Below are 15448 nucleotides of genomic sequence, written 5' to 3' on the forward strand. Positions count from 1 at the left end.
GCAGATGCTGGGCAATGCTTCCAACTTGCGCGCTAACGGCTCGCTCGGCGTATAAACTCATTCCGTGCGTAGCGCTCCGGACGATGACATTCCCAGCTGGACAGAGCGCAGTGGTCTAGGTGGGTGGGGCAGTGGGAGGGGCTTGGGGGTGAGGTAGCCGTGGCCGTGCCAGGTAGAGACGGGGCGAGCCGACCCTGGCCGACCGCGATATTGGACAACTTTCCCGGGCCGCGGGCGGCGCCGGCTTCCGCCGACAACGGCCGCTGCGGTCACGGGCGATCCGGTCGCCGCTACAGCCGCACTCAAAATAATGGCGCTCTCTCTGAAACTGACGCGGCGAAGGCGTCGTTCCCGACCTAAAATCAGAAGGATACGATCATGGTTAGGTGATGAAACCACCGATGTCACCATGGGGTTAAGGGGAGGTTTACTATCTTTTGGTTCAAAAAATCGATTTTTAATTGCATTTTTGGATCCATAAAAGTGTTTAGAATCCACCCCTGAAACGGCTTTTCCGAATACGGAATGGAAATTTTTGTTATTCGCGGTTGAACAAAAAAAATGCACCTGCCTGAAATCGGCCTTTTTCAAGTACCAGTTTTTTTCGGAACTTTCGACTTTGTACCCACAAAAATAATTCTATGTGCTTGCCCATGACTAAAACTGATAAAATGATAGCCGACCTGTGTGACCGAGCGGTTCTAGGCGCTACGGTCTGGAACCGCGCCACCGCCACGGTCGCAGGTTCGAATCCTGCCTCGGGCATGGATGTGTGTGATGTCCTTAGGTTAGTTAGGTTTAAGTAGTTCTAAGTTCTATGGGACTGATGACCTTAGAATTTAAGTCCCATAGTGCTCAGAGCTACACTCCTGGAAATGGAAAAAAGAACACATTGACACCGGTGTGTCAGACCCACCATACTTGCTCCGGACACTGCGAGAGGGCTGTACAAGCAATGATCACACGCACGGCACAGCGGACACACCAGGAACCGCGGTGTTGGCCGTCGAATGGCGCTATCTGCGCAGTATTTGTGCACCGCCGCCGTCAGTGTCAGCCAGTTTGCCGTGGCATACGGAGCTCCATCGCAGTCTTTAACACTGGTAGCATGCCGCGACAGCGTGGACGTGAACCGTATGTGCAGTTGACGGACTTTGAGCGAGGGCGTATAGTGGGCATGCGGGAGGCCGGGTGGACGTACCGCCGAATTGCTCAATACGTGGGGCGTGAGGTCTCCTCAGTACATCGATGTTGTCGCCAGTGGTCGGCGGAAGGTGCACGTGCCCGTCGACCTGGGACCGGACCGCAGCGACGCACGGATGCACGCCAAGACCGTAGGATCCTACGCAGTGCCGTAGGGGACCGCACCGCCACTTCCCAGCAAATTAGGGACACTGTTGCTCCTGGGGTATCGGCGAGGACCATTCGCAACCGTCTCCACGAAGCTGGGCTACGGTCCCGCACACCGTTAGGCCGTCTTCCGCTCACGCCCCAACATCGTGCAGCCCGCCTCCAGTGGTGTCGCGACAGGCGTGAATGGAGGGACGAATGGAGACGTGTCGTCTTCAGCGATGAGAGTCGCTTCTGCCTTGGTGCCAATGATGGTCGTATGCGTGTTTGGCGCCGTGCAGGTGAGCGCCACAATCAGGACTGCATACGACCGAGGCACACAGGGCCAACACCCGGCATCATGGTGTGGGGAGCGATCTTCTACACTGGCCGTACACCACTGGTGATCGTCGAGGGGACACTGAATAGTGCACGGTACATCCAAACCGTCATCGAACCCATCGTTCTACCATTCCTAGACCGGCAAGGGAACTTGCTGTTCCAACAGGACAATGCACGTCCGCATGTATCCCGTGCCACCCAACGTGCTCTAGAAGGTGTAAGTCAACTACCCTGGCCAGCAAGATCTCCGGATCTGTCCCCCATTGAGCATGTTTGGGACTGGATGAAGCGTCGTCTCACGCGGTCTGCACGTCCAGCACGAACGCTGGTCCAACTGAGGCGCCAGGTGGAAATGGCATGGCAAGCCGTTCCACACGACTACATCCAGCATCTCTACGATCGTCTCCATGGGAGAATAGCAGCCTGCATTGCTGCGAAAGGTGGATATACACTGTACTAGTGCCGACATTGTGCATGCTCTGTTGCCTGTGTCTATGTGCCTGTAGTTCTGTCAGTGTGATCATGTGATGTATCTGACCCCAGGAATGTGTCAATAAAGTTTCCCCTTCCTGGGACAGTGAATTCACGGTGTTCTTATTTCAATTTCCAGGAGTGTATTTGAACCATTTTTTGATAAAATGATCAAGGAGCGTAGGACGGACTACGACTTGGCAGTCCGACAACATTCCAATTCGGTGGAACAGATGAAGAAGGCAATTTGGGCAACGTATTTCCACAAGTGTTCGACGGATGACCCCCCATAACACCAAAACTGTCCGGCTGGGGAAACTAGTTGGTGCAAGTGGCGCATTGCACAGGCTACCGGACATCTGGACGAATATCAACACGACCAGCCGCTCTCCAAAGAAGTTCAAAAACTAATTCATCCGATCTACGAGGCTCTTTCGGAGGACGAGTTATTGTACCTGTGCTTGGGAGCAAACACACAAGATTCAAATGAAAGTTTGAACGCGTGTGTTTGGAAGTTAGCTCTCAACCATTTGCATTCTGGTGCAAAGACTGTGGAGACTGCGACTTCATGCCAGTATGCAGCTTCAACGAAGGGTATTCAGCAATTCTCAAGATCATGACAACGATGGACGTCACCCTGGGACTCTATTAGACGCAGTTCGCCAAACATTCGGATAACCAGCGGATTCAAGCGGCCGAAAACCGTTTGTCACCGGCCGTACGAGCAGTTCTGGAGCAGCGCAGGATGGCCCAGATCGAGCAGAACGGCCTCTATGAGGAAAAAATTGTTCAAATGGCTCTGAGCACTATGGGACTTAACATCTGAGGTCATCAGTCCTCTAGAACTTAGAACTACTTAAACCTAACTAACCTAAGGACATCATACACATCCATGCCCGAGGCAGGATTCGAACCTGCGACCGTAGCGGTCACGCGGTTCCAGACTGAAGCGCCTAGAACCGCTCGGTCACACCGGCCGGCTTCTATGAGGAAGAGGGAGCACTAATTTATGAACCCGGAATAGCAGATTGAACGTAAGTTGCATAATATTGCATTTATATGTAGTCAAAACTTCAAACGCGTTTTTCTCGAAATGACTTTTTTTATCGCACTGTATGGTAACTTCAAATCTGCTGAACCGATTGGCATGATTCTTTGTTTCTGACGAAGCTAACTAAATTGTTTAGGAGTTATACCACTTTTATTCCGATCCATCAACTATAAATATTTTTACTTAGCCGACGAAGTCGAAAAATCGATGAAAAAAACCGCCATTTTGTTTCCTATGGTCCAAATAACTTAAGCGAGGTACAACTCCTAAAGAATCGTATATACTTCGCCAACGTCGACTCAGTTTTGATTTCAGACCAGTCGGCTGACCTGTGACATACCGCGCGTGGAGGTCTACATCGAAATTTTGTTTCGTTCCGACGGAACTTCCGCCTTTGCTCTTCCACACCTCCGGTCGAAGAAATTGCAGTTTGTAGAAGAAATATTAATAGACATTTTGACCAAATTTGACATTGATATCTATAACACATCCCGAGAAAAAAAACTCATGCTTTTTTCGGAGCAAAGATAGTAAACCTCCCTTTAATACGGGTCACTGTGCGGACTGCAAGTTGCCTATCAAACAGTTTCCAAGGGGAACAAAAGATTGATTTTTCAGTATTTCGTACAGTTATTGGCCGAATATAAGTATTTAAAATGCTGTTCTAAACTATTCATTAAGAGGTGCAATCATATATTAATTGTTTAACACAGTGTGTCAAATATTACTGTTAGAAATTGTGTATACAGTGTTTACCTGAAGGAATGATCAGTATACAGATGTATGACAGGAACGCTCATTTGAAGCAAAAAATTCAATATTGACACATTTGTACTCCGAATGACTTTGAGATAGAATACATTAAATGTATAATGTTATTAATTTTCTGTGTTATTCGATACATTATCAGGTGTACACATGTACAACAGTTAGTAAGCGTTTCAGCCAGCAGCAAATAACACAGTTCGTAAGTCCGCAGATGCAATGCAGAGACCACAGGAAAATGCATAAGGCAAAAAGGATACTAAGAAAACGGACTTTCCCGAACGTAGGCACAAACGGCTGACAAGGGAACTGCGCCAACTCGTCATCACCAATTTCGTCCAAATTTATGCTGGTCAACGTTGACATTGAAGTGACAGTTCGAGATGACGAAGCGTTTCGAAAAGAATAAAAATATAGCATTTGTGTTGCGGGCTGGACGAGGCATGAGCCATTTACGTTAGGTTAGCCTCCAGGTAGCTGTTAGCGCAACGGGATGAGTACAAAACTGTAATCCCAGTGTAGTGAATTCGACTCCTTGCGCAGAAATCTTTTTATTCTCAATTTTTATGTTACTTGCAACTCCAATTAACCGAAATAACGCTCAATATATTGTATTTATTGAGTGTTTCATAAAAGACATCAAAAGAAAAGGCAAGGGAAAATTTGGGGTTGTAATTTCCAAGATAGGATTCCCCTCAAATGCATTCTGCTAGTGTAACACTGTGATGTCTATAAAGATGGATTTAATGGAAAAGCTTCAGACTGCTTTTATCTTATCTAAGGGGAAAAGGAAATAGCATCCCAAGAAGCCTGCATCAAAATATATTCCATTGTACATCACCAGCTATCCTCGCCAATATTTAGCGAAATGATGCGTTACGCGTGTTTTTCCACCCAACTGTTCGATGAGACAGAAACTTTTATCAACGTAGACTACTTTGTTTTTCTATAGAAAATATAAAATAACGATGTAATTGTAAAAATCTTGCATTTATAACATTTTCAGGATGCCTAGAAAATTACTGCTTTTTCTGTTTTTGTGATGAGTATAATCCCAGCACGTGCAAATCATCAACAGTAAAATAATAAAAATATAATTTTATGTGAGAGGCGTTCGTTTTACAGTCCTTCCCTGGAAATTCATTCACAATCCTAAATTTTCCCTTGCCTTTCCTTTTCACGCCCTTTATGAAACTTTCAATAAGTACAGGGCTATTACAACTGATTGAAGCGATTTCATAAATTCACTGTAGCTCCATTCATTGACATATGGTCACGACACACTACAGATACGTAGAAAAACTCATAAAGTTTTGTTCGGCTGAAGCCGCACTTCAGGTTTCTGCCGCCAGAGCGCTCGAGAGCGCAGTGAGACAAAATGGCGACAGGAGCCGAGAAAGCGTATGTCGTGCTTGAAATGCACTCACATCAGTCAGTCATAACAGTGCAACTATGGTTTAACGTCCCGTCGAAATCAAGGACGGAGCACAACTTCGTAATGTTTGAAGGATGGGAAGTTTTATCGACCGTGCCCTTTCAAAGCAAACATTCCCTCACCTCCCTGGCGAGTTTTAGGGAAATTACGGCAAAACTGCCGCGCGGAGTGACCGCACGGTTTAAGGCGTCATGTCACGGACTGCGCGGTCCGTTCCCCCGGAGGTTCGAGTCCTCCCTCGGGCATGTGAGTGTGTGTTGTTCTTAGCATAAGTTAGTTTAAGTAGTGTGTAAGTGTAGGGACCGATGACCTAAGCAGTTTGGTCCCTTAGAAATTGACACTCATTTGAACATTTGAACGGAAAAACTAAATCAGAGTGGCCGGATCCGGATTTGAACCGTCGTCCTCCCGAATGCGAATATAATGTGCCCCATTGCGTCACCTTGCTCGGTGGTGTTATTCAAGAGAAGTAGGCTGTATGTTGGCACCACATTTCACCCTCTCTCTTCTCTCACCACCACCACCATCATAATTAACTTCATCATCATAAAACACAAACCTAACGCCACACTATACATGCAACCATTACAATTATCTGCCGTCCACAAACGCACAGGCCGGCTTTTGTGACTGAGCGGTTCTAGGCGCATCAGTTTGGAAACGCGCGATCGCTACGGTTGCAGGTTCGAATCCTGGCTCGGGCATGGATGTGTGTGATGTCCTTAGGTTAGTTAGGTTTAAGTTGTCCTAAGTTCTAGGGGACTGATGACCTCAGATGTTAAGTCACATAGTGCTCAGAGCCATTTGAACCACAAACGCACATAAGATGCAGTTCCCCATATCTGGAAGGAAAAAGGGCATTATGAGCGGTGGAAGAAAATATTTTCCTACACGGTGGCTGAACCTACCCCTTCCGGTGTTCAGCCAACAACCACGTACGACTTCACTTTATTTTTCCTGTGCTGATTCCATATAAGCTCTTGCATGTACACATCACTTCACTACCATGACTTAATGGATCAAATGGTTCTGAGCACTATGGGGCTTAACATCTATGGTCATCAGTCCCCTAGAACTTAGAACTACTTAAATCTAACTAACCTAAGGACATCACACAACAACCAGTCATCACGAGGCAGAGAAAATCCCTAACCCCGCCGGGAATCGAACCCGGGAATCCGGGCCCGGGAAGCGAGAACACTGGCGTGACTTAACTCAGGACCACAGGCACAAGTTCTATGCTGCCTATAGCGCCCTTAGGTGGCCTGGAGATGGAGAAATATCTTGTCTAGTGAGCTTAGTTCGTTAATAAATGTTGGAATTGGGGCGTTACCTAGTGCGAAAATTTGCAGACACACATTTAATGTAAGATGGATCAGGCTGTAGCACCCAAAAAGCAGAAAGAGAGGACCGAGGCAACTTTGGTAAATGGTGTTACGCGCACGGGACAAAAAGATTTTCGAAGTCGATAGAAGCTTAGGAATCGTTGAAGTCAGAGTGAACAGTCCGAGATATTCGACAAAGTGTCGATCACACAGTAGTATATGACGAGATGGTTTTAGATTGTAGGGGGTAACACTGATGAATTAACATACGCCTTATTGTTCGTCAAACTCTAACTTGGATTAACACAACGTGGGGAATACTGGTGGAGGAGTAATTAACTCTTGTCGTAAATAACGTGTGCTAGGAATGGAGCCACATGAAACTGATCCCAGAGATCAATAACGTCCGTGGTTTACCGGCGATTTAGTGCAGTTCCAGACTTTCAAGCATTGGAATTGGTCGTAGATATGATTTCGTTAAATCGTAACGGTGTTTTCAAAAAATGGTTCAAATGGCTCTGAGCACTATGGGACTTAACTTCTAAGGTCATCAGTCACCTAGAACTTAGAACTACTTAAACCTAACTAACCTAAGGACATCACACACATCCATGCCCGAGGCAGGATTCGAACCTGCGACCGTAGCGGCCACGCGGTTCCAGACTGTAGCGCCTTTAACCGCTTGGCCACACCGGCCGGCACGGTGTTTTCAATTGCAGTTATAGCGAAGACCAGAATGACGAAGATGTATTCGTCACTCTCATCTCAGCTTTCCGGCTTTCTTTATGCATTCAATGAGTCTGGCGAACGTCACTTTAAGCTTAAGTTGTTGCTACAAGATATTAGTTGTTTATATGAATGAAAAAGTAAATATTGAAGGAATTAAATGCAATAAATTTTGCATTTTGTACCATAAAATTTTGGGGCTCTCTTTACTCATTAAAAACACTCACGAGTGAACCTCAAGCGGCTTTGTGCTGGGAAATAATGGAATTTAAAAGCATTCTTAATCGAAAAATGTTATTGTGTAATCGATCAACAGTAATATCCAGTCAGACCTCGATAACATTTCCAAATAGTGCGAAGGCAGGCAATTTGTTTTAAGTGTTGAGATATGTAACATTTTGTGCTTCACAGAACGATCAATTATATTCCGTGACACGGTATCAATGAGTCACAGACGGGAATCCATCAACTCATCCAAGTACCTGGCAGTAAGAGCTTGTAGGATCTCATACCTTCAGTCGTAGATCAAACAGATGGCAGACTTCAGTTCTTTGGTAAAATAATAGGTAAATGCAATCAGTCTTAAAAAAGGTAATTTCTTAGAAAACAGTCGCACGACTCATCCAAGAATATTGCGTAAGAGGGTGGTACCCGTACCAAATAGGACTAATAGGCGATAGCGTACATACAAAAGAATGATCACAGATTTGTTTGACCCGTTGGAAAGCGACACGAGGATGAAATGGCAGATGCTTGAACACAGATGCAAGCGAACCGTTGAAAGCCTTCTTAGTGGGCTTCAAGAACGAATTTTAAATGATGAAGCTAGAAATGAATTAGAACCCCCTACGTGCCACTTCCGTAGGGGTCACAAAGACACTAATTACAGCGCGCAGAGAGGCGTTAGGTAATCAATCTTTCCGCGCTCCCTACGTGAATGGAATGACAAGGAGCCCTAACAACTGGTAAGGGGTGGTTATACTATTAATTAAACTGACGGTGTTCCGAGTGCTGCGCTGCGGGCTGTGTATATCAAAGGACGCTGAAACATCGCAGGTATATTTAATAATCGGGACGCTCACAGAGTACGATGGAAAAGTCAGTAGTCCCTCTTTCTCCCACCAGGTGAAAATTTGGTGCAGTAAGCACTCATAATATGAAATGTTTCCTGTTTTGATGTCAGTGTGCTAATTGTCGCTTGGAGATACGTATTGATGTCTTTTGTTAAGTGATTTTTGGTGTAAATGGTTAAGAAGGTTGAAATTTTCCGTACGAAACGCAATGGCTATTGAGAACTAAGACAATGTACTGCTGGAAAAGTAGCGGGAATATCGCCAACAGAAAAAGTTGTGTTAAAGAGGTCCCATGTCAACAAATGAGCTAAAGAATACGATCAAGTAATTTGAAGAAATAGGTGAAATATGTGATGCAGCAGGAAGAGGATGGCGGCCCATTCCCATGGCAGTTGTTGATGATGCTGTTATAGCTTTAGCCGACCGTGTAGCGCATACCCCGTACTCATCAGTCAGTCCTCTAACTGTGTTCGCTGCTCGTGGTCTAGTGATATAAGAAAACCTCAGTTGACCGATCAACGACGAACTTCAACGGGTGTCATGGTGTCATACGACATCCGCCCCGAGCAGATGCAACCAACAAAAGCGAACAAAATAAGATTAAAAAGAAAAGTGGCTAGCATTGCTGCCTGTGGATCACAGATACTCGGGTTCGATTCCAGGCGGGTTGAGGATTTTTATCTTCCCAGGGACTGGATTTTTGTGTTGCCCTCATGGCTAGATTTGACCGTGAAACAATTGGATTGTGTAAAAATTGGGACTTTGTACAGGTGCTGATGACCGCGCAGTTGAGTGCCCCACAGACCAAGCATCATTATCATCATCATCGAGCTGAGTCACGGAAATTCTCGCTTCCCTGATCAACAGTTCAAAACATTTTGCGGCGAATTTTAAACTGGTACCCCTACAGAACGTGCACCAAATGAAGACGCAAGATAACCTACAACGCTGTGACTTTGTCCTTCATTTTTTGGTGCACATGGAAATAGATGACATGAAATGGATGACATCTGGCCAGGGGATATGCTTTAGGACGGCGAAGCACATTTATATGTAGGCTGTTTAGGTTTTTATGTTGCTAACGCCACGTAGCGCTCTGTATGAAAATCACTGACTCTGCTGTGTGCAGTCTGTGGCTGGTTGGCATTGTTGGAATATTCGCTATTGTAGTGCTGGGCAGTTGGATGTGAACAGCGCGTAGCGTTTTACAGTTGGAGGTGAGCCGCCAGCAGTGGTGGATATGGGGAGAGAGATGACAGAGTGTTGAGAGCGGACGATCTGGACTTCGAAATTTGTAAGACCGGATGTAATGAACTGATATACAGGATGTTACAAAAAGGTACGGCCAAACTTTCAGGAAACATTCATCACAGACAAAGAAAGAAAATGTGTTATGTGGACATGTGTCCGGAAACGCTTACTTTCCATGTTAGAGCTCATTTTACTACTTCTCTTCAAATCACATTAATCATGGAATGGAAACACACAGCAACAGAACGTACCAGCGTGACTTCAAACACTTTGTACAGGAAATGTTCAAAACGTCCTCCGTTAGCGAGGATACATGCATCCACCCTCCGTCGCATGGAATCCCTGATGCGCTGATGCAGCCCTGGAGAATGGCGTATTGTATCACAGCCGTCCACAATACGAGCACGAAGAGTCTCTACATTTGGTACCGGGGTTGCGTAGACAAGAGCTTTTAAATGCCCCCATAAATGAAAGTCAAGAGGGTTGAGGTCAGGAGAGCGTGGAGGCCATGGAATTGGTCCGCCTCTACCAATCCATCGGTCACCGAATCTGTTGTTGAGAAGCGTACGAACACTTCGACTGAAATGCGCAGGAGCTCCATCGTGCATGAACCACATGTTGTGTCGTACTTGTAAAGGCACACGTTCTAGGAGCACAGGTAGAGTATTCCGTATGAAATCATCATAACGTGCTCCATTGAGCGTAGGTGGAAGAACATGGGGCCCAATCAAGACATCACCAACAATGCCTGCCCAAACGTTCACAGAAAATCTGTGCTGATGACGTGATTGCACAATTGCGTGCGGATTCTCGTCAGCCCACAAATGTTGATTCTGAAAATTTGCAATTTGATCACGTTGGAATGAAGCCTCATCCGTAAAGCGAACATTTGCACTGAAATGAGGATTGACACATTTTTGGATGAACCATTCGCAGAAGTGTACCCGTGGAGGCCAATCAGCTGCTCATAGTGCCTGCACACGCTGTACATGGTACGGAAACAACTGGTTCTCCCGTAGCACTCTCTATACAGTGACGTGGTCAACGTTACCTTGTACAGCAGCAACTTCTCTGACGCTGACATTAGGGTTATCGTCAACTGCACGAAGAATTGTCTCGTCCATTGCAGGTGTCCTCGTCGTTCTAGGTCTTCCCCAGTCGCGAGTCATAGGCTGGAATGTTTCATGCTCCCTAAGACGCCGATCAGTTGCTTCGAACGTCTTCCTGTCGGGACACCTTCGTTCTGGAAATCTGTCTCGATACAAACGTACCGCGCCACGGCTATTGCCCCGTGCTAATCCATATATCAGATGGGCATCTGCCAACTCTGCATTTGTAAACATTGCACTGACTGCAAAATCACGTTCGTGATGAACACTAACCTGTTGATGGTACGTACTGATGTGCTTGATGCTAGTACTGTAGGGCAATGAGTCGCATGTCAACACAAGTACCGAAGTCGACATTACCTTCCTTCAATTGGGCCAACTGGCGGTGAATCGAGGAAGTACAGTACATACTGACGAAACTAAAATGAGCTCTAACATGGAAATCAAGCATTTCCGGACTCATGTCCACATAACATTTTTCTTTATTTGTATGTGAGGAATGTTATATATATATATATATATATATATATATATATATATATATATATATATATATATATATATAATGACAGACTGTTAATCCTAAATCGTAAGGACCCGGGTTCGATTCCCGGCTGGGTCGGAGATTTTTCTCCGCTCAGGGACTGGGTGTTGTGTCGTCCTAATCATCATCGTTTCATCCCCACCGACGCGCAAGTCGCCGCAGTGGCGTCAAATCGAAAGACTTGCACCAGGCGAACGGTCGACGCGACGGGAGGCCCTAGTCACACGACATTGTTATTATTATAGGTAAATACATTGTTTGTTCTCCATCAAAATCTTTCATTTGCTAACTATGCCTATCAGTAGTTAGTGCTTCAGTAGTTAGAATCTTTTAGTTAGCTGGCAGTAATGGTGCACGCTGTATTGCAGTAGTTTGAGTAACGAAGATTTTTGTGAGGTAAGTGATTCATGAAAGGTATAGGTTATTGATAGTCAGGGCCATTCTTTTGTAGGGATTATTGAAAGTCAGATTGCGTTGCGCAAAAAAAAGTATGTCAGTCAGAATAAGTAAAGAGAGAAATGTCTTGTCTGAGTACTTTCAGTTTTGCTCAGCTGTTTGAAAATCAAATAACGTAGAAGTTTACCGGCGCAGTCATTCATAATTTTTCTAAGGGGATGTTTCATACATTTTATTCTGCACGATGCCATAAATGCACAGAACTTTCCAATGTAGGGTTATACTCCGTCACATGTTGTGCAGGAAAGTTCACTGCAAACTTCAAATGGCTCTAAGCACTATGGGACTTAACATCTGAGGTCATCAGTCCCCTAGACTTAAAACTACTTAAACCTAACTAACCTAAGGACAGCACATACATCCATGCCCGAGGCAGGATTTGAACCTGCAATTGTTACAGCAGCGCGGTACCGTACTTAAGCGCCTAGAACCGCTCGGCCACAGCGGCCGGTCGACCACTGCACCCAGGTTATGTGAGTGTGTGGTGTGGTTTCACAAGCTCCTCCATACTTGGTCCGTTTCTCTTCCAGGTGTACTGTGACATCTGCGCGTTGTGAGGATCTCCTTGTGCAAACCGTGGTTCTGGGTTTTGCAAGAACGGAACTGTGTCCACACCGCTATTTCCTGCAAGATGGGACTACGCCACGTGTCCCTTGCCAGGTTAAAAATTTTGCTTCGGTAACGACTGCATCATCACAAGGCAATTTCATAAAGTGTGGCCTTCCGCATCCATGTAAGTTCTGGTTGTGGGGATATTTAAAAGATCGTGTCTATCAGGGATGTTTCTGTGTTCTTGCCGATCCGAAGGACAGAATAGGATGACATATAGCTCACATTACACCTGATATACTGGCATCATGTTGCTCAGTCGGGAAACCATGCTGAGCACATTTTATAACTTGTAATAAGCGTTTCAGAACCACCCCCTTATGTCTTTAATCGGTCCTGCAGCCACACCACATTTTGACTACTTACAGCGCCATATTTTACCTGGTGGCAGAAAGTGGAACTAATATATATATATGCGAAAACATCAATGATTTGTGGAGTATTTATGTGAATGTAGACATAAATGTACGCTAATTTGTCATTGGTCGTTATTTTACGTCGCGTATGTCTTCAAAACAAAAACAAAGTCTATTGAACGAAGTACTAAGTTTATTTATTTATTTATTTTTTATGTACACGTCAAGTTCCGTACGACCAAATTGAGGAGCAAATCTCCAAGGTCATGGAACGTGTCTGTACATGAAATTACAACGTAAAAGTAATAACAGATAAAAATAAATGTTCATGAACGCGAAAAAAGGCACTCCATAAGTTCAAGTAACCGCAATCAACAATACAATAAGAATCAGCTTAATTTTTCAAGGAACTCCTCGACAGTATAGAAGGAGTGACCCAAGAGGAAACTCTTCAGTTTCGATTTGAAAGCACTGGATTACTGCTAATATTTTTTAATTCGAGTGGTAGGCTATTGAAAATGGATGCAGCAGTATACTGCATACCATTCTGCACGAGAGTTAACGAAGTCCGATCCAAATGCAGGTTTGATTTCTGCCGAGTATTAACCGAGTGGAAGCTGCTTATTCTTAGGAATAAGCTCCATTGTATTTCGGATGTTCATCCGAAACAACAACATTTCTTAACTGAACAACTGTCTTCAGGCTCGGTGTTGAAATATTGAAGAACTGTCTGCGTGGGTGTAAATGCTGCCAAATGCTGCAGGCCAGCTGCAAGCCGAGAGAAGCGACATTGAAACACGGTGTGGTTATAGTCCTTCATAATTGGGCCAAATGTGCGTCGAGTAATGTGGCTATTTCGGATGTAGTAGAGGGCTGTTCGGTTCGTTAGCTGCCGAGGCAACCTTTGTCGTTCGGGTAATTACATAACGCCGTTTGCAGGACACAGCGGAAACACATGTGATGCTAATACGAATTACGAAACGGAGAGACAAACAGCACCGAACGTAAGTCCATTAGCTGCCCGCATTCTGGTTATTACATTCTATGCTCCGGTTAGTGTGTGCTAGCGTTATAATTAAAGGACACGTAACGAGCAAATATGGAGCGGTGTCGTACAAGTTTAGTGGATATGATGTCCATTTTACTGTCTACTGCCGTCATTCAGTATGCTAAATCCAACTTTACTGACGCTAGTAATCCACTGTCATATGAGAATTCAGGCAAGTGTTTGATTTCATGACGTCTAGAAGTTTCCATCGCAAATAATAGCTAAGTAAACGAAGACGAGACTGATTTGTAAGTATTTAGTTCTCTTCAACGTTAAACAACTACTTCGCCTTTTTAAGAAGTTATCGAGTGTTTGCCTGTATAAAAAGTACAGTACTGCGAACTTAACGTAACGGAAAGGTAGTTACCTCGAACGAGGTGCCACACACGTTAAAGTGGCATCGTATTCAAATCATGCGCTACCGTTAGAGTTACTGACTGTACTATTCTTTTGTATTTCTGTAGATACTTGGTGCATTTAGCGCAGCAAAAATGTGCAAAGATGTAACGTAAGCCAAAGAGTAAAGCTTAGGATAGACTGACAATTTCAAATGTCTATGAACGAATATTTAGTTATACACTCAAATTAAAAAATATATTGAGGTGCAAAATGAAATACTCTAAAATTTAAGAGTTTCACTCAGAATACGGATAAAATAAATAGCCTTATTTACCAGAGAGAAAACAACGAATTGAACTGCTAATTTGGTTTTGATAGGCTGCAGACGGAATATGATTAAAGTTTCGAAGGTACCACCTGGTTAATAGATCAGGTTGTTTGTTGATATGTATATTGGTCGATTTTTAAAATCGATCCATTACAGATTATGCTTCTCTTCCCTCTCTTCGCAATATGCACCGTTTGGAGGTTACCGTTAATGTTTCGTGACGTATGTTCGTATGAAAGCACTTGCATTATTCTTGTTAGGTATTGTGTGTCTGCTTACTGCACATTAAGTTTGCAGAGGGACTGCACTCCTTGTTGTTTTGCGTGGTATTATCACAGCACAGGCCTACATTGACGTTTTAAACACCTTTTTGCTTCCCACTGCTAAAGAGCAATTTGGAAATTCGGGGATGGCGACTGCATCTTTCAACGCGATTGAGCACCTGTTCATAATGCACGGCCTGTGGCGGAGCTGTTACACGACAACAATACCATCCCTCTCAATGCAGTTCTACGTGAAGAATGGGCTGCCATCCCCCCAACCCCCCCCCCCCCACCCCCCACCCCACAAAAAAAAAAAAAAAAACTTCCAGCACCTGATTGAACGTACGCCTGCGAGACTGGAAGAGTGGAAGCTGTCATCAAGGCTAATGATTGGCGAACAGCATATTGAATTCCAGCATTACCGATGGAGGGAGCCACGAACTTTGAAGACTTTTGAGCCAGGTGTCCGGATACTTTTGATCACATAGTGTATGACCTTCATTGTGCTGGACCCATAATCAGTGTTTTTTTTTTTTTTTTTTTTTTTTTCTTTTTTTTTTTTGTTTTTTTTAGTCCTGCTACAGATGTCGCAGGATCTGTGGGTCAGTAAGGCTCATACCTCCTCAAT

The sequence above is a fragment of the Schistocerca americana genome, chromosome 7 (assembly GCF_021461395.2).
Source record: "Schistocerca americana isolate TAMUIC-IGC-003095 chromosome 7, iqSchAmer2.1, whole genome shotgun sequence".
Lineage (NCBI taxonomy): Eukaryota > Metazoa > Arthropoda > Insecta > Orthoptera > Acrididae > Schistocerca > Schistocerca americana.